Consider the following 13,752-nt stretch of genomic DNA (forward strand, 5'->3'; position numbering starts at 1 on the left):
ACAATTCTAAACGAACGACAAAAAAGGTTGATATTTTTTGTATTTCTCAAAAAATACTAAATGAAAACCCTTAAGTGAATACAAGCTACCAAATGAAAACCTTCATTCCAAGGTCACGCTTTTCATTCCATAGTAGCCATGAACATATTCATGAGACAATCTTCATGAAATTGAACCTTCAACTTGCTTTCATGCATATGAAATTTAACCAAATGCAGAGCAACATCATCACCCTTCTCATATTTGAATCCTGGTATATCGGTGTGCCAATATACACAAGGCATGCAGTTTGGACATCCGGGAATGTGATCTCGATTCATGGGAGCATACCTCACAGCAGAATTCATTTTGAAAATGTGGAGACAATAGTGCAACTTGAAAATCTGAGTTTCGCTTAATTGGAGTTGGCTGGTGAATGGTTCAACCTTCCTAATTCTAACTGTTGTTCACCATCAACAACCAAATCTGAAACTTTTAAAAAAAATCTAGGGAAGACGAAACTATTCGGTCCCCGACAACGACGCTACTATGTTAACACTCCATGATTTCCTTTTAGGTTGAAGGAAAAGGATCAGAAAGGTAACCATGAACCTATTTTGGTTGATAGATTGGTCTTCTTCAACCTAAGGGGGCTCCCTCACTAAGCAAACTCAGTGACAAAAACATTGAAACACAATCTTTAGCAGAGCCCAGATTGAAAAAGTGTTTAATTTTTTGATTTGGGGGTAGTAGAGGATTATAGGAGAACTTATGCATATGATCATGACCTCCATGGTCCATCATGCCTATTCATTTCACAACCAATTTCATATATAGAGGCTTGACTAGTACAACTTTGAAATGATAAAACAATTTGTAATATAGTGGAATAGGAACATCAAGACACTCATCTACAATGGTATAACAAATAACAATTCATTAGTGCAACTTGGATGAATGAATATCATGAGGAAAAAGCCAAAGCATTCAAAGCTATAAACATTCCATTTGCAACTAAAATATTTCGACGCAGCTAGGAAATGAATTCAAGCATATTTGTTCCATACGCCTTTAAAGCAGATTAAGAAGACAACATATAGAAGATTATACATAAACGAAAGAAAAACAATTTCGAAGCATTCATACCACAAATATCTCTGCAATATAACTGGAATCTCTTCAACATCAAAGCATACTCATTAATACAGAACACATCATATGACTACAATAGCTCAGAAGCAATCTTGAAACCAAAAACAACTTGTTTCATATGTATTTTCCTGTTTAAATCGACCATAAAAAAAACATAATAAGTGTCTAGATTCATTATATCACTGATCCAAACAATCGATCGATCCAAAACCAAAAAGAGGAAAGTTGTTGTTTCAGTCCTTCTCGTCAAAAAGAAAAAGAACCTAAAATTATCCTTGACTTTATATTAATATTAAAAATCTAAATCCCTATAAAATCAAGTCTATCTTTCAGGGATGTCTTCATGGAACAAAACAACAAAAATAAGAAAAGCTAACTGTTGATTGTGCAATGGATGTGCAGCAGCTACGCAACAACTATGATGACACATTTTTCTTCCAAAGATGGCATGTGGCTAAAAAATGAAGGTTTGAGTTGGGTACCTCCTTTGCTCCATGTTCACACCTTTAAGCCCTGATAACTAGTTTCTTCCCAATGATCATGCAAGTCTATAGGTAGAGCATGCGCAGCGGCTGCATAACACATTTTCCAAAACTGCCTCTTATATGCCCTCCAACTTCAACAAATCAACACCATAGAACTAGAGGTCGCTCCAAAAGTATTGCGATGTCCATAAATTCATCAAAAACACCTTATAACTCCCAACATCCATCAAACCTTCCAAAAATTCTAATTCACAAATCAAATTTCAAAAAATCTCATAATTATGTCCACAAGAAATTATGGAAAATGGATCTCCAAGTGCCACCTTTAATTCCCAATCCGAGATACCTGTGCATAAAATGAGATCGGTTTTTTTCTTTGGCCCATTATCGACACAAACGTACTTCATTTTTATGAAAACTGACTTCCATCTATTAGAAAAGTATGGCAAAACAAAATAACTGAAACAATAGGAAAATGCAGAATTTTAGCTTTGGAAAAATAGGCCTCCAACAACGTTGAATATCTTCAAAATCGTAACACCTGTGAAGAAACAGAAGGAGAATTTTATTATCTTTCTTTTCCTTGGAAACAACCTCTTTCATTTTTTCCAAATTGTTTTCCATTCGGTAAGAAACCTCTTTTGAAAACGATGGCTAAAACAGTCAGTTTTTGTGTTGCAAAATCCCACAGTGAGTGTGACCTAGTTTCTTGCCAACTGCTAACTCGAGATCGACATGTGGTTTCCTGTGTTGATGGTATGTCTAATGATTAACATGGTGAATGTACATTGCATAATATTTAGGCGGAATAACCATTTGAATTACCCCCTGTTCTTTGTCTTGTTGTGTGATGTCATATAGCGCCTTCTTTGAAAAATATGATGTTTTGTGTGTGATAATGGTTAGAAGGCTTGATTGGCATAAGGCTTGAAGTGATGGGAGGATTATATGGGTAGTGTCATATATTATTTGCAATCATAGATATTTGGGTGAAAAATTGAATGGGAGCTATGATAATTATGTGTTTTAGGAGTGAAGAATTATTATATGCATAAGGGAATAGGATAGGGGATTTAAAACATATGGAATGTTTAATGCGGAATGTATAATGTATGTTATAATGTTTGCGAAAAGGAATAGACTAGGAGGGTAAAATAAATATGGTATTTTCAACAACTATCTTGCTTTTCAGTAGTGATATTTTCAACTATCTCTAACTTATGTAAATCTCATGACAGACCAACTATTGACACCTGACTCATGACTAGGTTATTCTAGACTTTGACAATTTTTCCCAATAACTCACAACAACTTCATGTTTTTGACCATACTTCTTGATGACTACACCCATGGTGACATTCTGCATAGTGACACTCAAACTTATCAAAACATCTATGACATTAAGTTCAACTTTATTGAACTAGCCATTGAGTCATTTGGAGACATTTGACAAATGCAAACTTACTGACCCTAACGTGTATAACAATCGGGCGAGGCAAGATGCATAGCAGTGAGTTGCAGCAAGGCATGGGCACGACATGTGGATGAAGTGTGACCTACCATGGAGGCATCGTGTGGTGGGCAAGCCATACCCGCGAGCGAGGGGTGCCTACCCAATTCTTGTCAAGTTGCCCCAAGGGGCACGACCCACGGATCAACCTGAGGCAAGTCATGAACAAGTCAGCCTACAAGTGAAGAGATGCGACAATTGGATAAGTTGACCATATGTAATGTATACATATTGAGGATATGTGATTTGACCAAGGCATCCAAGTTCAGTGAGAAAGTTCAAGGCAAGTCAAGAGAAGGAAAACTGCAAGAGGAGAATTCACAGAAAGGAAGGGCGATGAGTAGGGTGAGGCTCATTCAGCAAGTCGTAGGATTGTGCAAGCTAAGTTTGTGGAAAATTTGGTGTTTCTATGGTCATAATAGCTATGGGAAGAAGTGCTTGAACATGTGGAGTGCAGACAGTACAGTAGAGCCATGACCCACAATTGCATGTTAATGAAGCGACAAGCTGCAACTTCACCTCCATACTGGCCTGTAGGTAGCTACACGTCCAAGTAGGAGTGCGGGCGAGATGCACGAGTGGGAAAAAGTGCAGGCAAGTTTCACAAGTAGGCAGAAGTGTAGACAAAATCCACCACAGGTTGCATGAAGTGGGTAGAGGTTGGGAAAGTTGCATGATAGGCTGCACGAGTTCGAAAAACAGTGGGTGAGTTATTGGACAAATTCCACCACACTATAAAAATATAACTTTGTATATTATTGGTAGAAGATTGATTTTATAGATTTGGGCAAACTGTTGGGAGCTTATCCTCACTTTTATTACTGTCTTGTACATACATAAATTTTGAATGAATAAATAGTATTTCATCTCCATAATTAATGAATAATACTAACAAAAGTCTAGACAAAAGTAATTTCAAAGTGAAATTAAGCCACTGTCGCACGACCACCCATGGTGAATGAAGTACCTAAGCATGGGGTTGTTACACTCTCTCTCCTTCTCTCTCTTTATTCCCCTCTCTAATCCTTCATATATCCCCCTTTATCTCCCACCTCCCTCTATCTCCCCCCCCCCGCATCACTCTCTCTCTTTCCTCCAATTTAGTCACTATCTCCCTCCCTCTCTCCTTCTCTCTCTCCCATCCATCTTTATGTCTCCCTCTCTCCTTCTCTCCCTCCCATCCATCTTTGTGTCTCCCTCTCTCTCTTTTCCCCTTCTATCCCTCTCTCTCTCCTATCCACTTCTCTCTCTTCCATCCTCTCCTCTCTTAAACAATATTTCACAATATATCCCTTGTCACTCCCTCTCTCTCTCCACCTCTATCTTTCTATGTCATGTTCTTTCCTCCCTCTCTCTCCCCCTCCAACACTTTATATTTAATTTTTTATTTTGATATATATATGATTGATTTAATGAATCATCATCATATGGGAGCTTCTAAGACCTAAATAATTCCATTGTCCATATTTCCTTGATGTCTGGTATCTATGCTCTTGCTATTACACGTGCTAACAGCTATGATAGGCCAACCCATGACTTCATTAGGAATTTTATGAGTCAAAATGGGGTAGATTATTTCATATTTCACTTACTAAACTAGACCTACTTCTTAATGAGTAGATGAGTGAGCTGCATCATTTTTTATGAATGAGGGAGTTAGTACTTCAAGGCCTAATTTATTTCCTGAGTCATTAGGTGAAAGGCATCATAGATGCTTTATAAGTATTTAAGAATCATGAAAGGAGGAAACAAATATCAACTTAGCCTATATGAGAACTCTAGAACCTATAGAAGATGTCTAATAAAGGAAATTCAAGTGGCACGTAAACTTACGACATGATACTTTATGAAGAAATCTAATAAAGGAAATTCTCACTAAAGACATTGTGAATGCTATAGTTCATATTCATAGAGTGCACATATGACATGCAGTGCTAATGCTACAATAGTTATTTCTACCTAAGACAAATGTATTGTAATTTATATTTGTTTACTATGCTACAAAGTTTATCAATATGATATTGGCATAATCTAGTGAGTTTTTTTTTATAGAGAATTAAAATGAATGATTGCACCTAATCATCTTTACAACCATTATAACTAGTAGATGTGAGCTCCACTCTTGATGCTATGTTCTTCCTTCTCCCTATTTCATAAACCTTTCATGCAAATATTCACTTGCTCATTCCTTTTTCATTGTCTATAACGTCTACTACTATTCTTCTCTTGATTATGTATGTGGTACTAGATTTGCTTTATTTCTGATTGTTAGTGCTTTCTTTGCTGCTAATCCATGTTGATCACCTTCATCACCCAAACCAACATTTGGTTGATTAACATGACGTAGTAAACTATAATTGAATTCAAGAAGATCATCCAATGTGTGTATAGATAATTGTAGAGTGAGATGAAGCGACTTAAGGCTTAGAGAAATATGTAGAAACATCTTGGAAAGATCAGAAGAGTGGATTGAGAGAATAATAGCACTAGTGGTATAAGGAAAATTGAGTTCAGATGTGGTGGTGGTATGGTTGTTGTAGGTATAGGTGGTGATGTGAGAGTGGCACCAAGAATACAAAAATATAGAAATGCAGAAATTTTAAACTTAGGCAATAGAAAATATGAAAATAAGCCAAAGAAACTAACATAGAGTCAACAATATCCATTGTTATTTATATATGCATTGGAGGGACTTCGATTAATGCTAATGTGAAGTATGTTAAGACAAATATACATTGGGCACTCTGAAAACCTCAATAAAACATATTAATGTTAATGTGAAGTATGTTAAGACAAATATACATTGGACACTCAACCATTGATATGGATTCAAATAAAAAAAATTATACCCCTTTGATATATACATGTACCTATGTTTGTGTTCAGGCAGTAGAATAAACAACGACCAATATTTGAATTTATTTAATAGTATGTTACATTTTTGGACATTTATGTAACATTCGGAATTTGTAAAGCCATGACACATGGATGTGACAAACACGCATAAATTTCAAAACAAAAAAATGATTTAGAAACCCTTAGTTTCATCAATTAAATTATACATAAGACTCAATTTAGTTTCATCAATTAAATTTTACATAAGACTCAATTTATTTAATCTAGATCATCTGGATATAATTTTTTTATTTTAAAAATAAAAATTCTAAAATTCCTAAAAGACTAGTATTAGCATAGTAAGCAAAATTGGAAAGTATTTAGAACACTTCATTTTTAAATGATGGTCATGGTCATATATGTCAGGTATCTCTTGAAATAGAAATCAGCTTCTCATTTAAATTTAACAAGCTGATGTCATTTTTTGTTTCCTGCTTAAAAGCCAATTAGGAATACCTTCATTGGGCATTAAACCTTCAATCGCAGGCAAACCAGTACATACATACACGAAAATAATAATTAATTAACAAATTATGAAGTAAAGCAATGATTGTGTAAAATGAAATGGAATGATGAGTGCCTTGAGCTCTAAGCGATGACGGAAAGCTGATGCTGTAAAGGAAAAGAAGAAGATCCCTGATAAAAGAAAACGCATTCATTCACAGGCAAACAACCGACATGTAGAATATCATGCGACGAAGACTACCTTCCTGTACTGAGTGTTGATCCCGCAATTCATCTTTTGCATTTTCTACACAAAGTGAAAGCAAAAGTTCAACAGAAGACATGAACATCAAACTTTAAGTACAACCAAAAAAAACCAACCAGCACAAGGATGAGAATATCATCGGGGACCTGCAATGAAGGAAAAGAAAAGAAAAAGAAAAAGTTGGCATCATAAGGACTTCGATGGTTTTTAACCGGTGAGGGATGGCACGCATATCAACATTCAAAGAAAAAGAAGAATATGCCCATCGGCCGAGAAAAAAGCAACAAAGGAAATGGTAGAAAAAAATAATGAATATTTTTAAAAAGAGGACGGGGCCATAGATGCTTAGAGTGAGCTAGCTATCTAAGGAGAGAACAATTAACACATTGAACTGATCCTGCCAATGCAATTAATTTGGAATAGCATTTTATCAGCGTTCAATTCTGCCTTGGCCTATGGCAGTTCATAAAGGTCAAGGCCGATTGCTTCGCTGATACAAGGCGTAGTCAGCAAGTTGCTGCGACCGTTGGGACTGTCCCAACTTATTTCCGGCTGCAACATTGTGATGGTCGTGTTTCCAAGAGAGTGAAACTGCTCTGCACTCCAAGCACATATTCCGTGTGAGAGGAGTGGCGTTGTGAGTGATGAAGCCAAACAGATCAATTGCCGGGCAGCGATCTCCTCCTCGAGAAAGGTGGAATGGGCGGAATCATGCCATTCGTCGATAATAAAATGTGTGATTAAATCACTCGCATAATATGGGAGGAACTCCACACCTTTCAAGAGGTTTTCCGCTACGGCTACGTCGGCTCTACTATAGCCAAGCGGCTGCTGCCCAAACCCGCGCCGTGGACGCCCCAGTTGCCGAAGCCGCTGCTGCCAACGCAGCCGCCTGCTCAACGCAGTTACTGCTCGACTACCTTCGCTCCAACACACTTTACCGCGCCACCAACAGGGACGCCCGCGCTGCCCGCCGCCGCCAGTGTTAATGCAAATTACCGCTTAGCCACAGCCTGTGCCTGCTTCAACCTAGTCGCACTTCCTCTCCCAGATTGTGCGATTGATGTAACAACACATTTTATTATCGACGAATAACATGTTTCCGTCACCTCCTCTCCCCTTTTCTCGAGGAGGAAATCGCTGCCCCAGTAATCAAATTGATCTTATTGACTTCATCCATCATAATGCCCTCTCTCAACCGAAATATCGAAGAATATCCGCTTGGAAAGCAAAACCCTTCACTCTTTTGAAATTTCTACTATCACAAATGTTGCGGCCGACAATAGTCAAGAGCGTCGCAAAAACCAGGCGACCATGGCTTGTATCGGCACCGCTACGGGGTGAGCTTCATGAACTGCTAATAAAACATTATTCGAAATTAATTCCGTTTTGTTCGTTCAGATATTTTTGGGTTATTTCATGTGAGATTATGACGATGTAACATTGATAATTGAAAAACTGATTTCATTTACAAATTTGCTTACAAGATTGAAAACTCGATTTACTTAATTACAACTAATGAATTACAGTTTATTGACTTCGTGTAACTTATTAATTGTTGCCTACCCGTAATTAATTGCGTACACCATCTAGTGCAGATTTCGGAAATATTCACGCAACAGCCATTGCTGTACAGAGAAAATCGAGAAATTCGTCATTCAGTGCTGTTATGTATTCTCTGTTACGGTCGTTGGGAGATAAATTGCGTTCTGTTAAGTATTTCTGTTATGGGGTTCGGGTATTAAGCCCTATTCAGCGCTGTCAGGTCTTTTCTGTTCCGGCCCTTGGGTAATTAGTTTTGTTTTGTTCCTTGAGTAACAAAATAGCATTTTAGATTGGTTTCAACATCGGAGCTCTGTGTAAATAAATATGGAATCAAAATTCGAGTAGCAGAAGTTGCAGATTTCAACATGGGATGAAATGTTCCAACCTCTCCTTTAATTGTCTTAATCAACCACAATTTAAATTAAACAATTACGCTCATCTACATATGGCTAGTATTACTGCCATATATTTTAAATTTTTTTGGCAAAATTTCGGCCACTTTTAATGACCCAGGGAATTCCTCAATCTCCACGCCATTAAAATCACTCCAAATTCTAAAATATTTAGAAAAATTATGCATATATTGTCTGATTCAAATTCATATACAATCAATCATAGAATTACCTGATGCACTCTATCAATCTATTTAAAAAATTATACTCAGAATGTTTGTTTTTGAGATGTAAATCATATATTGCTACCCCCGAGATAGATGTTAAGTGTGAAGCCAAATTCACACAGTGTTTTAGATCCTTCTAGATTAGAAATTTCTAGATCTCCAGGATTCTAGATCCTCTTACACTGCCAGTAGTTTCTAGATCATTCCAGATCTCCATCTGAATCACACACAGGATTCTAGATCCTTTTTCTGCCTCTCTAAATTTGTAATTTCTCTGGCCAAGGAAGACAAGCCAAGGCCCAAGCATATTATGTAATGCAAAGTGATTTCTGGTCTCTAGTGATTGTTTTATCTATTCCACTGTTTCTAATTGAGTAATCTTATTGTTTCTCCATTTGTTTGTCTCTGAATTATTCTCTGCTATCGCTGTCTAAGTTTCTGAGTATAAATCCGTTGTGCGTTATGTATTCTTTGATCTAACAACTGGTATCAGGCCTAGGGTTGAATATCCACTGTGCAAGCCGCTTAGTGCCATCGCCTTGCTCTGGCAGCGTTCGTTAAAACGTTGGTTGTTACCCCTGGAGCTGTTGAAGGATCTGTCAGGGAAAAGCTTAGAAACACTGGAACTAAAAGACAGTTGCTGCAAGAAAAACAAGGTCGTGGATCTATGTTGAAAATTGTTGCTGGAGTTTGAAAAGTGGAGATCCGTGGAGATTGGAGTTGAAATGTGGTGTTCGTAAGTTGTTTTTTTTTTTTTTTTACATCAAGCTTGCACGTATACTTGAAGTTTTTTCACAAACCAACATATGTATGTGTGAAATATGAAAAGGTTAAAACATTATACATGTTTTTATATTTATTATGAAACATATATAATTATATGTTGGAATTTTGAAAATTATATTTTAAAAAGCAGCAGGAATTTTGAAAAGGGTATTTTAAAAGGAGGAAGGTCATTATTATTAAATTTTAAAGAGTAATAATTAATGTTTTATTTTTAAGTGGAGTTTTTTGTGTTTTGAGGCGTGAATTTGATTGAAAATGGAGACAACACTTACAGATATGGAGAAGTTGAGCCGGGCTAATTTTTCCCTATGGAAATCATAGATGGAGGATATACTGATTTTAAAGGATCAATATTTGTTGATTGAGGGCATAACAAAGAAACCTTCATCGATGACAAATGAAGAGTGGAATAAGTTAGATAGAAAGACAAATGCAACAATCCGCCAATATTTAGCAAAGAATGTTTATTTCAATGTGTCCGGAGAAAAGATGGCTGAAGGATTATGGAAGAAGCTCCATGATCTATATGAGAAGAACACGGCACCAAACAAAGTGTTCTTGATGAAGAAGCTTTATAATCTCAAAATGAAGGAGGGTGCTTTAGTTGCTCAGCACTTGAATGCATTTAATATTATTACTAATCAGCTTGCCTCTGTTAAAATCATTTTAGATGATGAAATTAGAGCTATTTTTCTAATGTGTTTTATGCCAGATAGCTGGGAAAATTTAATTGTAGCTATGAGAACTTCAACAACTAGAGGGACCCTGAAGTTTGATGATGTCAGCGATAGTTTAATGAATGAGGAGCTGTGATGCAAGTCAATTGTGGAAAACTAAGGAGGAGAGGCTCTAGCTCTAGCTGATCATGGTAGGAGAATGGATTGAGGCCAGCAAGGGCAATCAAGATCGAGAGGCCGATCAAAATCAAGGAGAGGCAGAATCATATGCTTTCATTGTGGCAAACTTGGGCACATGAAGAAAGAATGTCGATTTTGGAAGAAAGGACAAAGGGATCAGAGACCGTCTAGTACAAATCACAAGTCATTCAACAAAAATGAAGGTGAGACTACTGCTGTAGTTACAGATGGTGATGTGTTGTTTACTATTTCAGTAGATGATGCATGTGTATATACATCTAGCAGTAGCTTTGATTGGATCCTTGACTCTGGGGCATCTCACCATGTAACCCCATGCAAAGATATTTTTGTTTCATATAATCCCAATGATTATGGTAGAGTGCATTTGGGGAAAAATCATTTTTGCAGTATTGTTGGAGTGGGAGATGTCGAGATCAAGATGAAAGATGGACAAGATATATTGCTGAAACAGGTCAAGCATGTACCAAAAATGTGCATGAGTTTAACCTCTATGGGAAAACTGGATGATGAAGGCTATTCGACAAGCTTTGGAAAAGGAGGCTGGAAAATTAGTAGAGGTGCATTGGTCATGGCCAAAGGACTCAAGATAGGAACATTATACACATTGAAGACACTGATAGGAAAATCAGAATTGGCTGCTGTCACAAAAGAGGGAAATTCAGCAGATCTGTGGCATAACCGTTTGAGTCACATGAGCGAGAAGGGCTTAAAAATCCTTGTTGATAAAAATTTATTGGCAGGTTTGAAATCCTACAATCTTGATCTTTGTGAGCATTGTATATATGGTAGACAAAGAAGGGTTTCATTCCTTAGAGGTGGCCATGACAGAAAGAAAAATGTGTTAGAATTGGTACACTCATATGTGTTTAGGCCTGTTAACATCAAATCATTAGGAGGAGCATCATATTTTGTAACATTTATAGACGATGCATCCAGGAAAGTTTGGGCATATCCTATGAAAAATAAAAGTGAAGTGTTTGGAATATTTCAAAAATTCCATGTTGCTGTTGAAAGAGAGACTAACAAATTGTTGAAGTGTTTAAGAACAGATAATGGTGGAGAATATTTCTCAAATGCATTTAAGGAATATTGTAACAGGTTTGGCATAAAGCATGAGAAGATTGTGCCTAGTACTCCTCAATAGAATGGTGTTGCAGAAAGGATGAATCGCACCATTATGGAAAAGGTGTGAAATATGTTGTCCAATTCAGGTTTGGAGAAGAATTTTTGGGCTGAAGTAGTCAGTACTGCTTGCTTCCTCATAAATAGATCTCCAACTACAACCTTGGATGGCGGTATCCCTGAAAAAGTTTGGACTAGTAAGAATTTGAATTATTCTCACTTGAAGATATTTGGATGTGAAGTATTCATACATATTCCCAAAGAAATTAGAACTAAGCTAGATGATAATTCTATGAAATGCAATTTTTTGGGATATGCGGATGAAGGTCTTGGTTATCGTCTATGGGATCCAATCAAACATAAAATTATTAGAAGCAGGGATGTTATATTTAGTGAGTCAAAAATGTTCAAGAGGACTGTAAGTGAGTTGGAGGTCAAGAAGGTTATTGACAGGTTTGAAAAGCAGCAGGAAAACATACCACTAATACAAGAAAATGAACAGCAAATTTAGGAGAATGAAGAACAACAAGTGGAAAATAATGAACAATAAGAAGAAGGAATCTTGCAGGAAGCTTTGCAGGAGATTCAACCTGATAATGCACCACCACAGTTGGTTCGTAGATCTTCAAGGCACCATAAGCCTTCACAAAGGTATCCTCCTTCAAACTATATTTTGTTGACTAATGAAGGTGAACCTAATTGTTTTCAAGAAGCTTTTAAGGTCGAGCACAGTAAAGAATGGAAGAAAGCAATGGAAGAAGAAATGAACTCTTTGCAGGAAAATAAAACTTGGGAGTTGGTAAACCTCCCAAAAGGTAGAAAGGCTCTACAAAACAAATGGTTTTAGAGGATTAAGCATGAAGATGATGAAAAGAATGAGAGGTATAAAGCAAGATAGGTGCTAAACGATTTTGCCCAGAAAGAAGGTATTGACTTCACTAAAATTTTCTCACTTGTTGTTAAAATGTCATCCATTAGAGTCATTCTTGGTCTAGTTGTTGCTTTAGACCTAGAATGTGAATAGTTAGATGTAAAAACTACTTTCCTTCATGGTGAATTGGAGGAAGAAATTTATATGGAGTATCCAGAAGGCTTCATAGAAAAAGGCAAAGAAGGCCTTGTTTGTAGGTTGAAGAAGAGTCTCTATGGGTTGAAACATGCACCTCGACAATGGTACAAGAAATTTGATTCATTCATGTTGGAACATGGTTTTCAGAGGTTGGAAGCTGACCATTGTGTCTATATCAAGAGGTATGATCAAGGAAAGTATATCATATTATTGTTATATGTGGATGACATGTTGATTGTTGGGCATGATAGGAATAAGATCAACAGGTTGAAGGAAGATTTGGGTAGCAAATTTGCAATGAAGGATTTGGGACCAGCACAACAGATATTGGGCATACGGATTATGCGTGACAGAAAAAAAAAAAAAGGTTGTGGATGTCACAAGAAAAATATATCAAGAAGGTGCTTGACAGGTTTAATATGAAGGATGCCAAGCCAGTTTGTACACCCCTTGCAGCCCACTTCAAGCTGAATATTGGATTATGTCCTAGTAATGACAAAGAGAAAGAAGAGATGAGCAGAATTCCTTATGCTTCAGCAGTTGGCAGCTTAATGTATGCCATGGTATGCACACGACTAGACATTGCATATTCAGTCGGAGTAGTGAGCAGGTTCCTTACCAATCTAGGCAAAAAACATTGGCAAGCAGTAAAATGGATTTTAAGGTATCTCGAGGGTACTAGTCATTATTGTTTATGTTTTGGTCATAATAAGATCGTGCTTGAAGAATTTACAGATGCAGATATGGCTGGAGATATGGATACCAGAAAGTCCACTACAGGTTATTTGTATACATTTGCAGGTGCAGTAGTATCTTGGGTGTCAAGGCTACAAAGAATAGTAGCCCTCTCTACAACAAAAGCATAGTACATAGCGGCAACAAAACCTTGTAAAGAGATGTTGTGGATGCAGCAATTCCTATGAGAGATAGGAATAAAGCAGGACAAGTATGTGTTATATTGTGATAGTCAGAGTGCCATTTACTTGGCGAAAAACCCAGCATT

At 37.0% G+C, this 13,752-nt stretch overlaps 1 long non-coding RNA gene across 1 annotated transcript in view; it reads left to right on the plus strand.

Annotated features, from left to right (window-relative positions):
• Positions 1 to 6,981: 6,981 nt before the first annotated feature.
• Positions 6,982 to 13,752, plus strand: part of LOC149248902 (uncharacterized) — a 54,600-nt gene continuing 47,829 nt past the window's right edge. Inside the window, exon 1 of the long non-coding RNA XR_016265793.1 lies at positions 6,982 to 7,201. This is a non-coding gene — a long non-coding RNA (uncharacterized LOC149248902). The remainder of the gene's footprint in view (positions 7,202 to 13,752) is intronic.

Source organism: Pinus tabuliformis, chromosome 7 (assembly GCF_031772625.1).
Source record: "Pinus tabuliformis cultivar Carrire ecotype Pingquan chromosome 7, CPIR1, whole genome shotgun sequence".
In the NCBI taxonomy this organism is placed as follows: Eukaryota; Viridiplantae; Streptophyta; class Pinopsida; order Pinales; family Pinaceae; genus Pinus; species Pinus tabuliformis.